Consider the following 18,705-nt stretch of genomic DNA (forward strand, 5'->3'; position numbering starts at 1 on the left):
ACATACTGTTCCTGGTTTTACTGAGGCTGGCAACCCTGATGGGGCCCCCTAGTAGCATGGGGCCCTCGGGCAGTGCCCGAGTGCCCGAATGGTCAGTCCGCCCCTGACTTCTACATAGCATTGCAATGTCTTCATTGTTAAATAGATTACAAACACGACTGCTGAGATCACTCTGAATAATGTATGCTAAAAAGCTTTTAGGATTTTGGATAGAAAATGTAATTGGGAAAAAATGTCATGAGCAGTGGAAAAAAACACACTGACAAGAGCAATCTACTGCTGAAATAACCCACCTTTCGTTTTACATTGCTAGTGTGCGATATATATATTTACCACTAGAGGGCAGTGGTACACTATACATGCACATGAGTGGACAAGCTGGATCCAGATGCTCTTTCTTAACCATCTGAAAGACCCCTTGTATCATATCTATTCTGTAGTCATTTCATTCATGCAGATAAGCTTAATCGTGACTATAATTTAAATTACAAATTGTTATTGCAGCCTGCATTTAATGTAAATCCATGTACTGTACTGATGATCCTTTAATATATAAATTAACTATACTATATCAATTAAATAATACCAATACAGAAAACGTGCTTGGTTTTCTTAATAAGCACATCACTGGGGTTGATAAAGAATTATTGAAAATAATAATAATTAGAAGAAGCAGAAGATTTTATGATTATTATTATTATTTGTATTATTATTGTTATTATTAAACACAATTTATACCATGAACAGTTTGTACAGTGCTTTACAAGGGGTATATCCACTTAAAACAACTAGATCTGGTGGAGCTCACAGAGGATTCTCCGAAATATGTTTGGCTATTTGATGTGAGCACCAACTAGGATGTGAAGGACCCTTCTGTAAATCAGGCACATACCTATATGAACTGTTTATAGGTTTCCCCTGTCATCAACGTGTCTACCAAACTGAATTTTCCTCCATTGTAACATTTTATAAGTAAAACAGACAATACAGAAGCAAATCATCAATCAAAGGTAAAACATGGGAACATCATGAAAACAGAAGTTCTATGTACAATGGCTACATATGGATACCACAGTGTGTCTAGTTGACCCCATATAAGAACTTTAAACATTCAGCAGAGACCAGCCAGGTTTGAAGATGTAGTAAATGGATTGAACAGAAGGTAAGAAGTTAAGATTTGCTTGAAGTCTCTCCCAGCTGACAAAACACCGGAATTTATTTTCCAGAGTTAGAAGCTGGGGTCACCAGGGTTTGCCACTGGTCCAGGCAGGGGGGCAAAGTGACATAACAGACACCTTCTATACCAATGAGGCACAGTGCCTGGGATCAATCCTAAGAAAGCCTTCATTATATTAATTAATGAGACTCCTAATAACAGATAAAAGGTATAGGAAGAAGTGGGCATTGTCTCAATAGATAAGGAAGCAGCCCAAGTACAAAATAATAATAATAATAATAATAATAATAATAATAATAATAATAATAAGATTTATTATTATTATTATTATTATTATTATTATTATTATTACCATTTTATTTTTAGTTTTAAAAAAAAAGTTACAGTTCTTATATGAAAAATTTCAGGAGTCCTCCAAAACAGATTTGATATAAAAATAATAATAATGATAATAATAGATTATCCACTGTTTTACTAGCCAAACGTATCAAGACCAGATAAGATATTATTGAAAGTGAAAACAGAACTGTGAATAAATGGTGTAATAAATATCGGGTGTTTAACCACGATGATGCAGTTCTTATGTAGAAATGTAAGACAAATGTATCACAAGCTTAAAAAGGTTCCCTTTAAATAAATAAATAAATAAATATATATATATACATACAGGGCTTTTTTTCAGGGGGAACTTGGGGGAACTCAGTTCCACCACCTCTGGCTCAGACCCTTTGGTGCCTGCTCACCACAATCACTTGTAAACACAGAAGTCTGGTTTCTGTGTTTACAAGTGACAGCTCTGTATGCAATGCAATCCTGGTATTTATTGCACCTTTAGGACCCTTCTACTGTTTGTGAAATCTGAACGGGGTCGTGGTTGAGTTCCTGCACCTATTTTCTCAGAAAAAAAGCTCTGTATACATATATATATATATATATATATATATATATATATATATATATATATATACAAATATGTCTATATATATATATATATATATATATATATATATATATATATATATATATATATATATACATTTGTGTGTGTATCGTTTCGTACAAAATGAAGATGTATATACAAATTTTATATATATATATATATATATATATATATATATATATATACATTTGTGTATGTGTGTGTGTATATATATATATATATATATATATATATATATATATATATATATATATATATATATATATAAAATTTGTATATACATCTTCATTTTGTACGAAACGAAAATGAAAAAATTGCTCCCTGCTAATCTGATATAAAAGGCTGATTTCCTAAATAATTATCTTAAATGTTGACTGTTTTTCTAGTTTTCTCCAAATAAATCTAGTTTGGTGGCATATATTTATTTTGGATCGAAATTGTAGGCATCAGCTAAATAAATACATAATAAATAAAATGTAAAAGAATATATATTATTATTCGTGGAATTATATATATATTTTTTTTCAAGGATTTTATTGGGTTTTAAATGCGAATTATATACTAATTTCACGACAAGGGAATTTGTTTGAAAAAAAAAATGTTTATTGTAAAGCCATCTGTCAAGTTTGCAAAGGTTTCTACAAGGACATTACAATCCAATAAAAACGAACTGCGTTTTTATAGATAAATCCTGTTTCAAAATTGTGCGTTCATTGCAGTTCGGCTATTAGGATGACGATAATGGCCACTAGGGGGCAGCATAAGACTGTAAGAGAGACCCATGGGGCTTTATAGTCCACCAAAGTCCTCTCCAGGGACCCTTTGGACTGTGGCTCCAGCCTTATCCTGCACATCCGTCAGGCACCACCCAAACCAACTCTGCCTCCCTTTATCATCATGTCAAGCTGCCCACGCCAATGTTGGCTCATTTGTTTTTCTTATGTATATATATATATATATATATATATATATATATATATATATATATATATATATATATATATATATATATATATATATATATATATATATATATATATATATATATATATATATATTGTGTGTGTGTCTATTGAGTCCTACTGTATATCTGAACTGGTGCCAAAATGTCTATCTTCATTTATCTGCTGCTGAATTATTCTCACAATTCTTCACCCAAAGTTATTCATCTCAGAGCTAGGGAAATAATACAACACAGCTGAAAACATTGTACACTATGAGACACTATGAGACCAATGGGCTACAATAAGAATTTCTCCCAGCTTATTTTAACAAATCATGAGCTGGCATGAGAAAGAGGCATTTATTTTCACATACATGTTCAGATTTGCACAAAAGAGGAATCTGCAGAACAGCCAGAGCACCCTGAGCCAGTCCACATCCCCCATTACCAGCATAGCCAGAGTAGGAATAGTGCATAGCCCCCCCCCCTCCTAGGGCACATCTGGAACAAGGGGGGAGTAATTGTAGCCTGCCTATAATGTCTTCCATACCCGTCATCTGGCGTCTCCTTCCCTATCAGACTTTGGTAATCTCCAGAGCCAACCTTGATACCATCAATTTGTTTACACAATATTTCCATCTGCATCTACACAGAGCCAAGTAAGTGTCCCCTATACATTCTGACCTACCCCTAGATACCAGAACACACCACTTCAATGGGAGCAGAGGTTACTGCAGGCAATATTACTAATGTATAATAAACAATCATCTGCATTCAATAAATATCCGTTAATACATCAGTATCATTAGCATGGTCATTACATCTTGGAAGAAGTAAATATGGACGCATGTATTAAAAGTCTTCAAGGCAACCATCTCCATAGAGCCAGTAGCTAGATGGAGAGAATCAGAAATGTCCCTCTGTATGAAAAGTGTATATCTATGTCCCTGTGTTGTCTGTACTTATGAATGGTGTTCAACAAATGATGATGCATTATCTTTTTTTGTTTTTTGCTGCTCTATTTACCTATATAAGCAATGGGAAATGTCTGCACAATGGGGCTGATTTACCAAAAAGAATGTTCACTGAGTTCATCAAACAAGCTTAAATCATCCAATCATGTGCAAGGCAAAATCCTGTCTCATGATTGGGTAAAGGTTAACACAGCTTCACTTTATTAACTAAGCTAAGTGAATAATCATAACCCCTTTAGTAGATCAAACCCATAGCATTACATTCTATGGTATTATCAAAATAAAAATCTGAGACTGGTTTATCAAAAAACGTGAGAATCTTTACTCAATAAATTGTTCAATCATGTGAAATACTTGTTGTTTATTTTAAATAGCCAGTCATGAAATAAGTAAACAAAAAAGTGATTCTCACATGATTGAATAACTAAAGTAAATATTCACACGATTTATTGAGTGAATATTCGCAACTCCTTTAGTAAATCAGCCTCATATTATTATTTTGAGTGTGACATAAAACACTTTTGTTCAGTAAATCAGCCTGTCGTGTGTATAATTAAATATTCAAATGTCATAGATTGTAAGCTCTAAGGAGCAGGGCCCACTGATTCCTTTTGTATTGAATCGAATTTTAATTTTGTAAAGCGCTACGCAAACTGTTGGTGCTATATACATCCTGTATAATAATAATAACAATAATAATAATAATAATAATAATAATAATAATATCTTCTCTTCTCTAGTGATGCAGTTACCTCCCCAGCAACTCCTGCTTTTCCAGCTTCACATCGTTTATTTTTTCCATAACTACTCCAATGTCATTCCTTTAAGATTTTATGGTCATCCCAGGTCCCCAGATGTCTTTATACTAATCCCTATGACATCTATATATTACAATTACACAATGTCTTATGTATAAGCCTATAACTCCACCATGGTGTAATGTCTCCACCAATGTCTAAAAAACTCCCATTTTCCTTTTTTTTTTTTTATGCAAATACATCCAATGAGGTTGATTTACTAAAGGAGTAGAGACTGTTAACTTAGCAAAGTGAAAGTTCACTAATCTTAGTAAATAATGTGAAAGAGTGAGCACTTCAGTCACCCACACACCTGAAAAAGAGAAAAAAAAAAGCTATTTTTTTTTATTTCCTTTGCACTTGATTGGGTAATAAGTTATTTAATAAGCTAACATTGCTAAGTAAACAGTCACTACTCTTTTAGTTAATCAACTTCAATGTCTGGTGATTATTCCTGCTGGTGCCAAGCCATCTTCCAAGATGTGTGCCTATGACAACTTACTATACTCCCAATTCTATTTGATTATATTTAATTAACACGTCAGGGGTTTGTCCTGCCTCCCTAATTATCTTGTCTAAATAATTAGTGTTAATCCTATCCTCTCAATATCTCTTTCTGTCACATCTCTGATAGTGACTGCTAATCCAATCTCCCCTAATAACATGCATAGACTATCACCCCTATGCCCCTTCTCCTTCCAAGTTGGGCTTATTATGTGTCTTGGTGCAACCAATGTATAGCACAGTGCCCATCTCTTGCTGTCACATCTCTGATAGTGACTGCAAATCCAATCTCCCCTAATAACATGCATAGACTATCACCACTTTGCCCCTTCTCCTTCCAAGTTGGGCATATTATGTATCTTGGTGCAATAACCAATGTATAGCACAGTGCCCATCTGATCATCTCAGCTTTATGTACATAACATAACACTGTGGATGAGCTCTAGGCAGGAAAAACAGGCTGGAGTAAGAGGTGTGAATGGATAGCAAGTCTGAGAAATGATTCCACAAACAGATGTTCTGTGTCTTTCCCAAACCTTTATATAGACCTCAATGAGATCAGTCTTGTCTTATCTTATCTCTTCCCAGTTCAGTTGTTATAAGCAGAGTAGTTCCAGTTGAGCCTGGGAAAGGGTTCAGGTAATGACAGCAACCAAAGCAATGACAACTGAACATCTAAAGACTTGTTTTCCAGGGAAAGTTTGGGGACAAACCTGACCTCCTTGGAGCAGCCACACAATCTATGTACTATTTATTTATACACTCAACAAGAGAGGCAATGCTTATTTACACTGCTTTTTTTTTACAGTTTCCAAAGCATTTTTTTCCAGATCTTCTCAATCTTTTCAAGAGGAAGATGCATTTGTAAACATGACAATAAATAAATAAATAAATAAATAAATAAATAAATAAATAAACAAGCTGTCCGCAAAATATCATTTTGTTGAGCAATGTAACTTGGACGATAACCTATAGAAAGGCTGTCCAAAATGTTCAACACAGAGCAGGAGAGCCAAATATCCTGGACCATGACTAGACGGTTCCTGCCAAGCTGAACACAATAAATCTGAGCTTCTTCTGATGCTAGAATCTCACCAGAACACTAGCCCATAGTATGTGCCTTGCTGTGAAAAGTCACCCTTATCATTTCCGACCGGTGATGGACTCCAGAGCCACAGAGAATGCCAACCAAGGTCTCCCTATCAGAGTAGAGGGGGCAGCTAGGGTGAGAGGAGGAATGGGGGCTCTCAGGAGATTTAACAGCTCTGGAGCCCAGCAGGGGACTGGAAATGACATGTAAAGCTCTTTTCACTCCTTTGACTCCACTAACTGTTAAAAAACAATTGACATGGCAAGAGGATGCAAACAAGTGGCAGTCAAAGATGCTAAATGGCACAACTGCACATAAAGCAATACTACAAGCACTAGACGTGCAAAACATTGTGGGAAAGGTTATAGGATATCAGGGGGGAAACTCAAATGATCTTACATTATAAGAAGAGAAAAATTAAGTCAGATTACTGCTCAAGGGAAAACCTCGCACTTGAAGAATTAATAGTTAAGTGCTCAGGAGGTAAAACTCATTATAGCAGTCCAGGAGTCACAAGTCAAAAGCACAGGGGAATTCATAGTGAAGTACTACTGGTCCAGTAGGGAAACTTACAAAGAAAACCTATAGTAGCCTAGGACTAAGGCTATAGCAGCCCAGAAGGATAAGTCGCTGAAATAAGGTTATAAGAGCAAAGTAGAGAAAGTCACAAAGTAAGGTTATAGTAGCACAGGAGGAGGGACATTTTCTATAGACACTTTGCAGAAAAAAAGGTCACAAAGTGGAGCTACTAGCCAAGATTAAATGTGAGAGTATAGTAGCCAAGGAGCGGATGGAGGTTTCATATTTACGTTATAAAAGCTAAATAGGAAAAGTCACATAGTAAGGTTATAGTAGCCAATGATAAAAAGGTGCAACGTGAGGTTATACTAGCTAGATGGAAAAGTTACAAAGTAAGGTTATAGTAGCCAATGAAAAGAAGTTGCAACATAAGGGTTATACTAGCTAAGATGGAAAAGTTACAAAGTGAGGGTAAAGTAGCTACGGATGGTAAGTTACAAAGTGTAGTTATATTGGCTAAGGAGGGAAAGTTACAATGTGAGTGTATTGTAGCCAAGGAAGGAATGACGGTTGCATAGTAAGGTTGTAGTAGCCAAAGAAAGACACAAAGTAAGGTAATAGTAGCCAAAGAAAGACACAAAGTAAGGTAATAGTAGCCAAAGAAAGACACAAAGTAAGGTTATAGTAGCCAAAGAAACACACAAAGTAAGGTAATAGTAGCCAAAGAAGGAAAGTTGCTATGTGAGGTTTTACCAGCTAAGGAGGGAAAGTTACAAAGTGAAGTTATAGTAGCTAAGAGTGGTAAGTTACAAAATGGAGATATACTGGCCAAGGAGGGAAAGTGAGGATATAGTAACTAAGGAGGGTGAGTTACAAAGTAGAGATATACTGGCCAAGGAGGGAAAGTGAGGATATAGTAACTAAGGATGGTAAGTTACAAAGTAGATATATACTGGCCAAGGAGGGAAAGAGAGGATATAGTAACTAAGGAGGGTAAGTTACAAAGTAGAGATATACTGGCCAAGGAGGGAAAGTGAGGATATAGTAACTAAGGAGGGTAAGTTACAAAGTAGAGATATACTGGCCAAGGAGGGAAAGTGAGGATATAGTAGCCAGGGATGGGACATCATATAAGTTATAATAACCTAGGAGGGAAAGTAACAAAGTAAGGTTATGATAACAGTGAAATAAAAACCAGGTCACTGTAGCTCTGTACTTTACAAAGTATCAATTGCATGACACAAACGTATCACATCAGTCAAATATTAACAAGCTTTACCTTCCTTTCAAACTATAACCTTTATATACAACAATACAACACCAATAACTTTTGCTACTTACCACTCTTCCGTTCTATTTTTCAAGGTATACCCAAGAATTCCAAATATTATTAAGTAATCCGTGTTATCTGAGCGTTTTCAGAAATATAATTGAAATGAGATCATACAATTTGAACATTGATGTCGGTGCACTTGGATAACAATTCCCAAATCCTGAGCGAGCCCCGGAATCCAGCTCTCATTTCCAGAAATCCACGTTCCAAAACTGTGGAGGAGCCTTCCCCCTTCTCAATGTGGTTGTCATTAGCTGTGAATTGCTGGTGCCCCAGAGGAAAAATACAAGCAATCCTTAAAGAAGAACCATCCAAAGGAGCCCCAGGCGCACAAATGTAGTCCTTCCTCAGACCTTCACCAGCATGAAATCATCTCCAGTAAGGCAATCCTTCTTTGTACATCCATGGTGCAGGAGACCATCATGGTGGCAACCGTTTGCTTGCTCCACATCCTTAGGAAGTTCCCAAAGTAGACTTGAAGGAGAAATGTCCACCAACATCAATTCACATCCATCCCAAACAACCATAAGCTCATACAAGTCCAAGAGCAGCTGCCAAACTATTCCTGGACTCTGGAAAACTGACTTCTGAGAGCAATCTACATACCCAATGGCACTTCACAGTATAATCAGTATTATGGGTTTTACACAGTGCCCTACCCGAAGCCACCATAAACTTTATAACTGCCTAATACAACCCAGATGCCAATTATATCGCCTCATTGGTCAAATAAGATGGAGGATGTCAACACCTCCCCAAAAAAAAAGTTGTCTACCACTTGCAGTTATGGGTTCTGACACATTTAAGGAGCTATTATGATGTCATCAAGCAAAATTATGATTGCAGGGAATATTTATATGCAAGCAGATAAACTCTTACCTTTTCAGTATATAGTAAATAGCAATATGTAACCTATGCTGCATAAAATAAAAAGGTGGATGTGTTAGAGAGTTGGTGATCAGCTTTCTTCTAGATGGAGCTGTAATAGAGTGGAGCCCCGAAACTTGCAATTGATTTAGTGCAATAGCCCATCCTTCCAAAAAAAACTAATCACCCTCATAGATGTCAGACCTCCTCCTCTCCTTCACAATAGGAGACAGCATCTGGAATAAAGCCCTCCCCCTAGTCTAGCTGACTTTTTCATACACAAACACTTCCAGCTATACAGCCTGGCTACAAACAAGTCTTTCACTGCTGTAATGTGGATTGGACAGCTTTACCATAAACATTGCTGGCTGGACAGCATTACACATAAAGAACTAAACTCATTACTTGTCCTTTGTTCTATGTGGTCCTTGTGTGCCCATCCATCCCAGAATAAAATTCATGAGACACAGCTTTGTGAATATCATCAGGCTATCCTGGTCAAAATCAGGCAGAAAAGGTTAAATTACATATAATATTTCAGAACCAGGATTATAAAATCTAATTTATAAAAAGCACCCTTCTTTTTTGCTGAACTCTGAAAGTTTCCAGACTCTTTCCTTGTTTTGGTTGGCAGGGGGCGCTGTTGCTCCAAAATTAAACAGCAAGGCACTAGAGATTTGCAGTAATCATAACCATATGTTTAAAAAAATACACTTCAACTTGGACAATGGGCTTTTCAACATATATTATTTGACTATATTCTGTAACAAATGCTCTTAATAAATATGTAAAGTTATTAATGCAGTGTTAATGGTTATTAAATGTTTTTATGTTTATTATAACACCATGTTTTTGTTTTGTGTGTGGGTGTTTATTTTTTTATTTTTTTTATTTTATTGTAGTTATATATTTTTTTCCCCCATGTGTTTGTAAAGTAAAACTAAGAGCAGGGAATGTGCTAGCAGCATATATCGGTTGATGTGCATGGGGTCCTGGTTGGTTTGCAGATAGCCAGCAGCAGCTCTTTGCTTACTTTTCACTAATATATCTTCAGCTGGGGTGACTGCAGAGCCATACTATTGCTTCCATATGTTTTTTCAGGAAATCATTGGAGGCTAATGTATGAGCAGATTTTTACTGAGGAATGCTAACAGGATACCGATCTGCTTCTAAACAATGTGCAGGACACATGGCAACATGCCACTTTTGTTGCTGCTAGGGTGACCATTACACATGCATATATGTTACATGCTCATGTATGATACTTACCTAATCAATCATCCCTTTTCAATATGTATTTGATTTCAAACACTGCTCAGGGAATTTATTTAGTATTGTTAAATACTCAATGTGAATTTTTTTTTATATAAATGAATGTTCCAATCACTGACATTTTTAAAGCTGCTTTTGTTGTCAGTGCTGTGCAGTATAGTATCATGTGTGTAGTATAGTATCATGTATATTTTAATTTAAATAATTAAATTAAACCATTTAAACCTTTAGTTTAACTCAGCTAATCGAATTCTAGGTAAGGCTTGATTCACACTAATGCGTTTTTTGATGCATTTTGCAGAAATGCAGGGAATTTTTTTAACATGGGTTCCTATGGAACATGTTAACATCAATGCATTGTTGTGCCTCTGCGTTTTTGTAAAGGGTCGGGGACTTTTTTTCTCGCAAAAAGCAGTGTTTTGCATGTAATATAATTCAATGGACCCGCATCCAAAACGCAAGTACCACGTTTTTTATCGCGATTTTGTGGCGATTTTGCCACAATTTGCGTTTTTTTTACACTGTATATAACTGGTTGCTAAGGAGGGGGCCAGAAAGTCGGCCGCCGCGTCCTTAACAACGATGAGTCATCAGCTGTCACCTTGTTAATGGGGGCAGATTCCGATAAGCCCCTCACCTGCAGACAGCCACCGGGCAAGGGTTGTCGGGAAGAGGCCCTTGTCCCCATCAACATGGGGCAAGGTGCTTTGTGGTGGGGGGGGTGCAGAGCCCTCCTACCCCAAAGCACCCATCCTGAGGGCATGCAGCCTGGTATGGTTCAGGAGGGGGGGTTGGTTGTCCCCTCCCTTTCCTGACCTGCCGGGCTGCATGCTCGGATAAGGGTCTGGTCTGGATTTTGGGGGGACCCCCACGCCATTTTTTTTTTACATTTTGGCATGGGGTCCCCTCCGAATCCATACTAGACCCAAGGGCCTGGTATGGACCTGGGGGGGGTTTATTTTATTTTATTTTAGCCGGCAATTCGTGTTTTTTTTTACATTTAGCGGGAAGCCCGCTGACAACTGATGACTCATCGGTTGTTAAGGATGCTCCTTAACAACCAGCTATATACAGTGTTAAAAAAAAAATCGCAGCAAAACCGCGGTAAAAATGTGTGTCGAAAAACACAGCAAGCACCGCAAAAACCACTGCAGAAACGCTCCCATAGGTGGGAATCGAGCCTTAAACATGCAAATTACTGCAACACGTGGTAATGCAATGTTTGCTCCTTGGAGTAATGTGGCATAATTTTTTTTAAATGGCATGCCAATGTACCTCTGCAACACAGCTGCACTGCAGTGCTTCAAAATACATGATGCGGTGCACTGCAGACAAACCAAAAAAGGACCACTTAATACTCCTATCACTGATATCAGCCAACATGACATGTAATGAACTGCTGCAGATCATATAAAAAAGCTTGTCAGGCTACAATCTGCTACAGAAAAATGGCAACTGATCGCACGCAGAATGCTGACTCACTGTGACCAAAACTAAACCAGGTAATGTAAGACGGCTTCAAATTTGATCTCCCACTTTGCTCTCCACCCACAGGAGAGATATTCCAGATGCATTTCGCCTTCTAATTGAGGACTCACTGATTAAGCCCACTAGGCGGCGAAACGTGTCTCCTGTGGGTGGAGAGCAAAGCTGAAACCATGTTACATTACCTGGTTTAGTTTTGGCCACAACTGATCTGGGACTTGTATGAGTGCTCTTGGTTGTTTGGGATGGATGTGAATTGATGTTGGTGGACATTTCTCCTTCAAGTCTACTCTGGGAACTTCCTAAGGATGTAGAACAAGCCTTTTTTTCCATACATTGTGCCCCTTTCAGTTTGAATGGGCTGCCTAATGTAGTGCATAAAAATGTGTGTTGCAATACAATAGGATGACGTGGCAACAGGCCCTTACAGTTAATTTCCTATGGAAAGCTGCCACACTGCCTGAGTACTATAGCATATCAATTGCCAACATTCCATGGAGAAGGACCCTTTGTGGAAAATATATTTTTTTTTTTGCAGAGGCTCAACACACCCCTTGCTAAATCAGACTTATAGCCCTGCAATCAGCAAAGCTAATGCTTCCATTAGCACTGGGAGTGTGTTGGACTTGCGCAGAGAGACCACTGCTTCCACATAGAGAGCAAGGGTCCCTCTCTGCTCCTATATTCATGCTGTGGCTGCTTTTGTATCCACTGATTCATATATCATCAATGCACATGATTTTTTAAGATTTTCATGCATTGATTGAAGCTTTGCAGTGCCATTTATTTTAAATGGCATCACAATATATCTCTGCAACACACAATGCATGACTTGCATTGTGGTGTGCTGTGTTGCAAAAAAAATGCAGCAAGACCTATTTTTGCTATGCTTTGCAGCCCCAGTTGGAATGTGTTGTCCAATGCAGTACGCTGTTATGCACCTCAGTGCATGAAAATGCGTATGTTGCAGTGCAGTGCGATGAGATATAACCATTCTCTTAGGCCCCGTACACACGACCGAGTTTCTCGGCAGAATTCAGCCAGAAACCCGGTTCAGAGCTGAATTCTGCCGAGAAACCCGGCCGTGTGTACACTTTCGGCCGAGGAAGCCGACGAGGACCTCGGCGAGGAAATAGAGAACATGTTCTCTATTTCCTCGTTGTTCAATGGCAAATTTCGGCTCGCCGAGATCCTCGGCGGCTTCACAAGGAACTCGACGGGCAAAACTATGTGTTTTGCCCGTCGAGTTCCTCGGACGTGTGTACAGGGCCACAGTTAATTTTCTATGGAAAGCAGACACAGAAAGAGTAGAAAAGTATGCCCACAGCAAAACAGCTATAGAGAAGGACCCTTGCTCTTGTGTGGAAGCAATTGTCTCTTTGCAGAGGTTTAACACACCTCCTGAGCTAATCATACTTTTAGTCCTGCAATCAGCAGCGCAGGGGATATGTTGGATATCTTCAGAGAGACTACTGCTTCCACATAGAGAGCAAGGGTCCTTCTCTGCAGCATGCTTCCATGCATAGACTTTTCTGCTCAGGCTGTCCCTGCTTTCTGCTTTTGTTTTCATGCACATGGCTGATTTAGCTGTCATGTAATCAGCTACATTGGTGCTTTGTACAATGGCTGCACACCGATGTCGGATCAGAGACGTGTGGTGAGGTCAGTGGCTGGTGAGGCACTGGCTAGTATCAGAGCCAAATACACATGGGTTACATACTCTGCGATTGTTAGAGCGAGAGCAATAATTCTAGCACTAGACCTCCTCTGTAACTCTAAACATGTAGCCTGTAAAAAAAAATGAAAGCGTCACCTATGGAGATTTATAAGTGCTGAAGTTTTGCGCCATTCCACGAGTGTGCACAATTTTAAGGTGCAACATGTTAGGTATCTATTTACTCGGCGTAACATCATCTTTCACATTATACAAAAAAATCTGGCTAACGTTAGTGTTTTTTTTATTTATTTTTTATACATTTTTGTCTGCTAAAACAATATATATAATGTTTGGGGGGTTCTGAGTAATCTAGCAAAAAAAATATGATTTTTACATGTAGGAGAGAAGTGTCAGAATCGACCTGGGTGGCAAGCATGGGCGTCCATCAAATTTTTTCAAGGGGGGGGGGGGGGGGGGGCGCGCTTCGGCAGCGTCGATACACAGTCGCATTTTACCCTTTCTTCAACCGCTAGTGGGGGTTAAAAGCGCCCCCCCATGTTAAAATGTAAAAACACCCCACTGTGCCCCCTGCATCTTTCATATCTCTTTGTCACTACTGTGTACCCCCTCTCCACAACTGCACCTCTGGACCCCTTTACATTACACAGCACCCCACAGCTCTGGACCCCTTTACATTACACAGCACCCCACAGCTCTGGACCCCTTTACATTACACAGCACTCTGCATCACTGGCCCCCTTTACATTACACAGCCCCCTGCACCTCTGGACCCCTTTACATTACACAGCACCCCACAGCTCTGGACCCCTTTACATTACACAGCACCCCACAGCTCTGGACCCCTTTACATTACACAGCACCCCACAGCTCTGGACCCCTTTACATTACACAGCACCCCACAGCTCTGGACCCCTTTACATTACACAGCACCCTGCATCACTGGCCCTCTTTACATTACACAGCCCCCTGCATCACTGGACCCCTTTACATTGCACCCCTTTCCCTTGACTGAAACACTACACTATATTGACAGTATATTTATTTCAGGTCTAAAAGAGGAACCTTTTGGAATGAGGGACAAATGGATTTGATTCAGAAGAGGGACAGGCACTCTAAATAAGGGACAACTAGAAACTATGCCGTAGGATACAACTCTGTGTTGTTTTTGCTCTGTGTTTCCAGACTTGCTAAAAACACATCAGAAAATAGTCTAGTGTTACCTGTGGCAACAGATGTTGGAACAAACAAAGCACATGCCTGGTAAACGATATAAAGCGGCGCTCCCCTTCCTCTGTCCTCTGGCACTCGTATCGTATGTCACGGAGCTGGGTCTGTGTGCAAGGTCCCGCCCCCCTAGTTCGGCTCGTGTGATAGGCGGAACACTAGAAGACTATCAGACGAGCCGAACTAGGGGGGTGGGACCTTGCACACAGACCCAGCTCCATGACATACGATACGAGCACTGGAGGACAGAAGGAGGGGAGCGCTGCAGTCACCGCTTAAAGCGGCCCCAGGACCAGTTCGGCCCTGCTCCTGGCTCTCCCTGGTGATTCCAGGGGGGGGGCAAACGACCCCCTTGCCCTATGGAGTGGACGCCCATGGTGGCAAGGGGTTAATTACAATAAGTTAGTAATATACAAATAATTATTATATATTGTCTTTAAGGTAATTTACTATATTTTCAAAATCTGTACTCAAGCAGGTGGCTTAACGGACAAATTACTGAAGTTTGAAGTTATAACTTCCAACTAGTAATTTTACAGTAAATAGATGAATAATAAATCATTGTTATACCATATGGCATATAAATATATGATTTAGCTTGACTATAACAGTACCTTTTCAACAGAATCAGTTTCTTCCTCTTAACTTTGTGAGAAAAACATGGGATTGTGGGTAAATCTTATACACATAAACACATGTTTTTCCTTGTAGATAAGAGAGCTGGTCTGGAAGGAAACACTTTGGGCTAGATTCAGCAAAGATTTATGCCGACGTATCTATAGATACGCAGCGTAAATTCAAAGCTGCACCCGCGTATCTTCTTTCTGTATTCAGAAAGCAAGATACGCCAAAATTAGGCTAAGATTGGACTGGCGTAAGTCTCTAATGCCGTCGTATCTTAGGGTGCATATTTACGCTGGCCACTAGGTGGCGCTTCCGTCGTTTTCGGCGTAGAATATGCAAATTACCCAGATACGCCGATTCACAAACGTACGTGCGCCCGGCGGAATTTTTTACGTAGTTTGCGTAAGGTTTTTCCGGCGCACCGTTGCTCCTGCTTTTATGAGGCGTACGCAATGTTAAGTATGGACGTCGTTCCCGCGTCGAATTTTGAATTTTTTACGTCGTTTGCGTAAGTCATTCGCGAAAAGGGCAGACGGAATTTACGTTCACGTCGAAAGCAATGATGATTTGCGGCGGAATTTTGAGCATGCGCACTGGGATTCTTTCACGAACGGCGCATGTGCCGTTCGTTAAAGACGTCATTTACGTGGGGTCATGTTTTATTTACATAAAACACGCCCACCTCTTGCAAATTTGAATTTGGCGCGCTTACACCAGCTGATTTACGCTACGGCGCCGCAACTTACGGAGCAAGTGCTTTGTGAATACTGCACTTGCCCGTCCTAGTTTGCGGTGGCGTAGCATAAATAACATACGGTACGCCCGCACAAACTTACAGCGGGCTACTTGAATCTAGCCCTTTGTCTTTTAGACACATGCCCCTTCTATGCCCCAGTTGAAGAGCTCTGCCGCTCGAAACATGTCGGGTACATAGCTCATACGCTACTTGCTCATTACGCCATATTTTACTTGTGATCACTTGTACTCGTCTTTCACTGGGCTTGTACTTTTTTATCTATTTTATATATTTTTATCCAGTTTTTTGTTTATTTTGGCTTTTATTTTCTATGCCTAATAAAGGCTTGTTTTGGGATTAACCGCACTATGTGAGTACGTTTTCCCTTACATGGTTTCTACGTTTGGCCTGCATACTACACTCTTTCATCTGAGAACCACACCTGCACGAGCTGTCTCCTCTCATTGGATTGGACCCGTCCTGGCGGATTAAAGGCTGGCACATCAAACAGCTTCCCCATTGACATCACGGCTGCCTAGGAGCTCGTACATGCGTGTTTGACATACCGTCGCTGACGTGTATGTCCACACTTTCCGGTAAGAGTACCCATCTTTATACTTGTTTATTTGGATACCATTGTGGATTGCTGACGAGGTTCCAACTGCTTATTAAGAACATCTGAGTTCCATACCTGAGAAGATCACAACATCTTCCATTCCTCTACAGTCATCTGGTCTTTTCCACAAAGAACTTTTGACCAACTCCAATAAAGGAAATACATTGCATATATATATTTCTTTGGACTGTATAGGCCATTTTGACCTTGGACTATCACATTTACATTTTGGAGTTACACGTATAAATTATATGGACTTCATTTGAGGTTCTCATTATCATTTATTTTTGTGTCCTCTCACCTATCACGGTGTGTTTATATTACACATTATCCAGCTAGATCTCACTTTCTAGCTGTCTTTCAGGTTATTTACCTGTCACATTACTTGGGGGTGTGTCCCCCTCTTTTTTCTTTTTCAAATTTCTTTGATTTTTCACTGAATTTTGATTATTTACCATATTTTTTGATTCATTTCACTGAATACTCAGCGCTGCACTTTTTCTTTTTTATTCTTTGTACACAATATTGTCTTTTGTTGGTGCTAGCTGCTACTGGTTTACAATATTTACAGTTAGCGCAACTTTTTTTCCTCATTTTACCTTCTATGACACTGCAGTGAGAGGAGTTCCTCCACTGCTGTATTTTTATTGGACAGCTGTGACCAATGGTACTTTACCATTGGTCCAAGTCTTCAAGCTGTTCATTGAGCTCAGTGCCTCTGACAAAAAGAAAGAGGCACTGTGAGCTCATCCTCTCAGTCTGCTTCAAACAGAAGGTGCCAGCCTGTATTTATAGTGGCCGCTCTGTATTTAGCTTCTGACAGGCTGCGCAAGAAGCCCTATATCTCTGGAACCGTAGGAGCCCCAAATTTGTATCAGTGTTGGGGTAGGACTTAGCTACATACCCCCTAAAATACCCCAGGTCATCAAGCTACGACACTCGATGCTCGTTTAAAAAAAAAAAAAAACAAGTGAGAAAAGCTTATCCAATCATTATTGCATTCTCCTAATATAAATGGCAGCAGATATACCTGGCACCTGCTCTTACCTTTCTCACACAACATGCCCACTTGGGCAGGAGTCTACTGGAGGACATTCAGACTGTGCTGGCATGTGATCAATGACCATCCTCTGATGTCCATACCAATTTAATTAATACAAATATGGTAACTGTCTCTGGTGACTTGCGGCTGGACTGCCATTCTTATCTACAGACTAATTTTCTGACCTTACACATTTTTGTTTCAAATCAGTGACTAATTACATTTTCAGGGCTTCTGCTCTTTATGGAAATGGAGGCTTCTGGAAATAATGTAGAAGGTCCAAACTCTCATGATTACATAATTAAAGGCTTTTGGATGACACTATATCCATGTAGCTAGGATAATGTTATTGCTACCCAGAGGAGAAAAGGATTGTTGAGATATCAGCCATATGAGTATTGTTTTCAGAGGTTTGCCAACTCATAGCACTACATTGTGAAAAGGTACAATGAACAGGGCTTTCTTTCAGGGGGAACTTGGGGGAACTCAGTTCCACCCCCTCTGGCTCAGACCCTTTGGTGCCCGCTCACCACAATCACTTGTAAACACAGAAGTCTGGTTTCTGTGTTTACAAGTGACAGCTATGCACTCTGTGTGTAACCCCCTGAACTCTGCACTCTGTATGTAATGCAATCCTGGTATTTAATGCCCCTTTAAGACCCTTCTACTGTTTGTGAAATCTGAACGGGTCATATTTGAGTTCCTGCACCTATTTTCTGAGAAAAAAAGCGCTGACAATGAAGCATGACCATGTGTAGCGTTGCAAAGCATGAAGCAGATCTTGTACATGTAATGAACAAACATGGCTACTCGACATTCAAATATAATTACAAACTACACAAGGGTTTTTTAAATCATTTTCATTCATGGATAAGATTTTTATT

At 39.4% G+C, this 18,705-nt stretch overlaps 1 protein-coding gene across 3 annotated transcripts in view; it reads right to left on the reverse strand.

Annotated features, from left to right (window-relative positions):
* PDGFRA (platelet derived growth factor receptor alpha) overlaps positions 1-9,327 on the reverse strand; it is a 46,306-nt gene extending 36,979 nt beyond the window's left edge. The window contains exon 1 of one of the 3 annotated variants that reach the window (XM_040334846.1): positions 9,157-9,327. The gene's annotated coding sequence lies outside the window, so the exon portion shown is untranslated. Of the gene's footprint in view, positions 1-8,285; positions 9,127-9,156 lie in introns of those variants that run through there. The other 2 variants (XM_040334848.1, XM_040334847.1) reach the window with 2 other exon arrangements.
* Positions 9,328-18,705: the final 9,378 nt, after the last annotated feature.

The sequence above is a fragment of the Rana temporaria genome, chromosome 1 (assembly GCF_905171775.1).
Source record: "Rana temporaria chromosome 1, aRanTem1.1, whole genome shotgun sequence".
Lineage (NCBI taxonomy): Eukaryota > Metazoa > Chordata > Amphibia > Anura > Ranidae > Rana > Rana temporaria.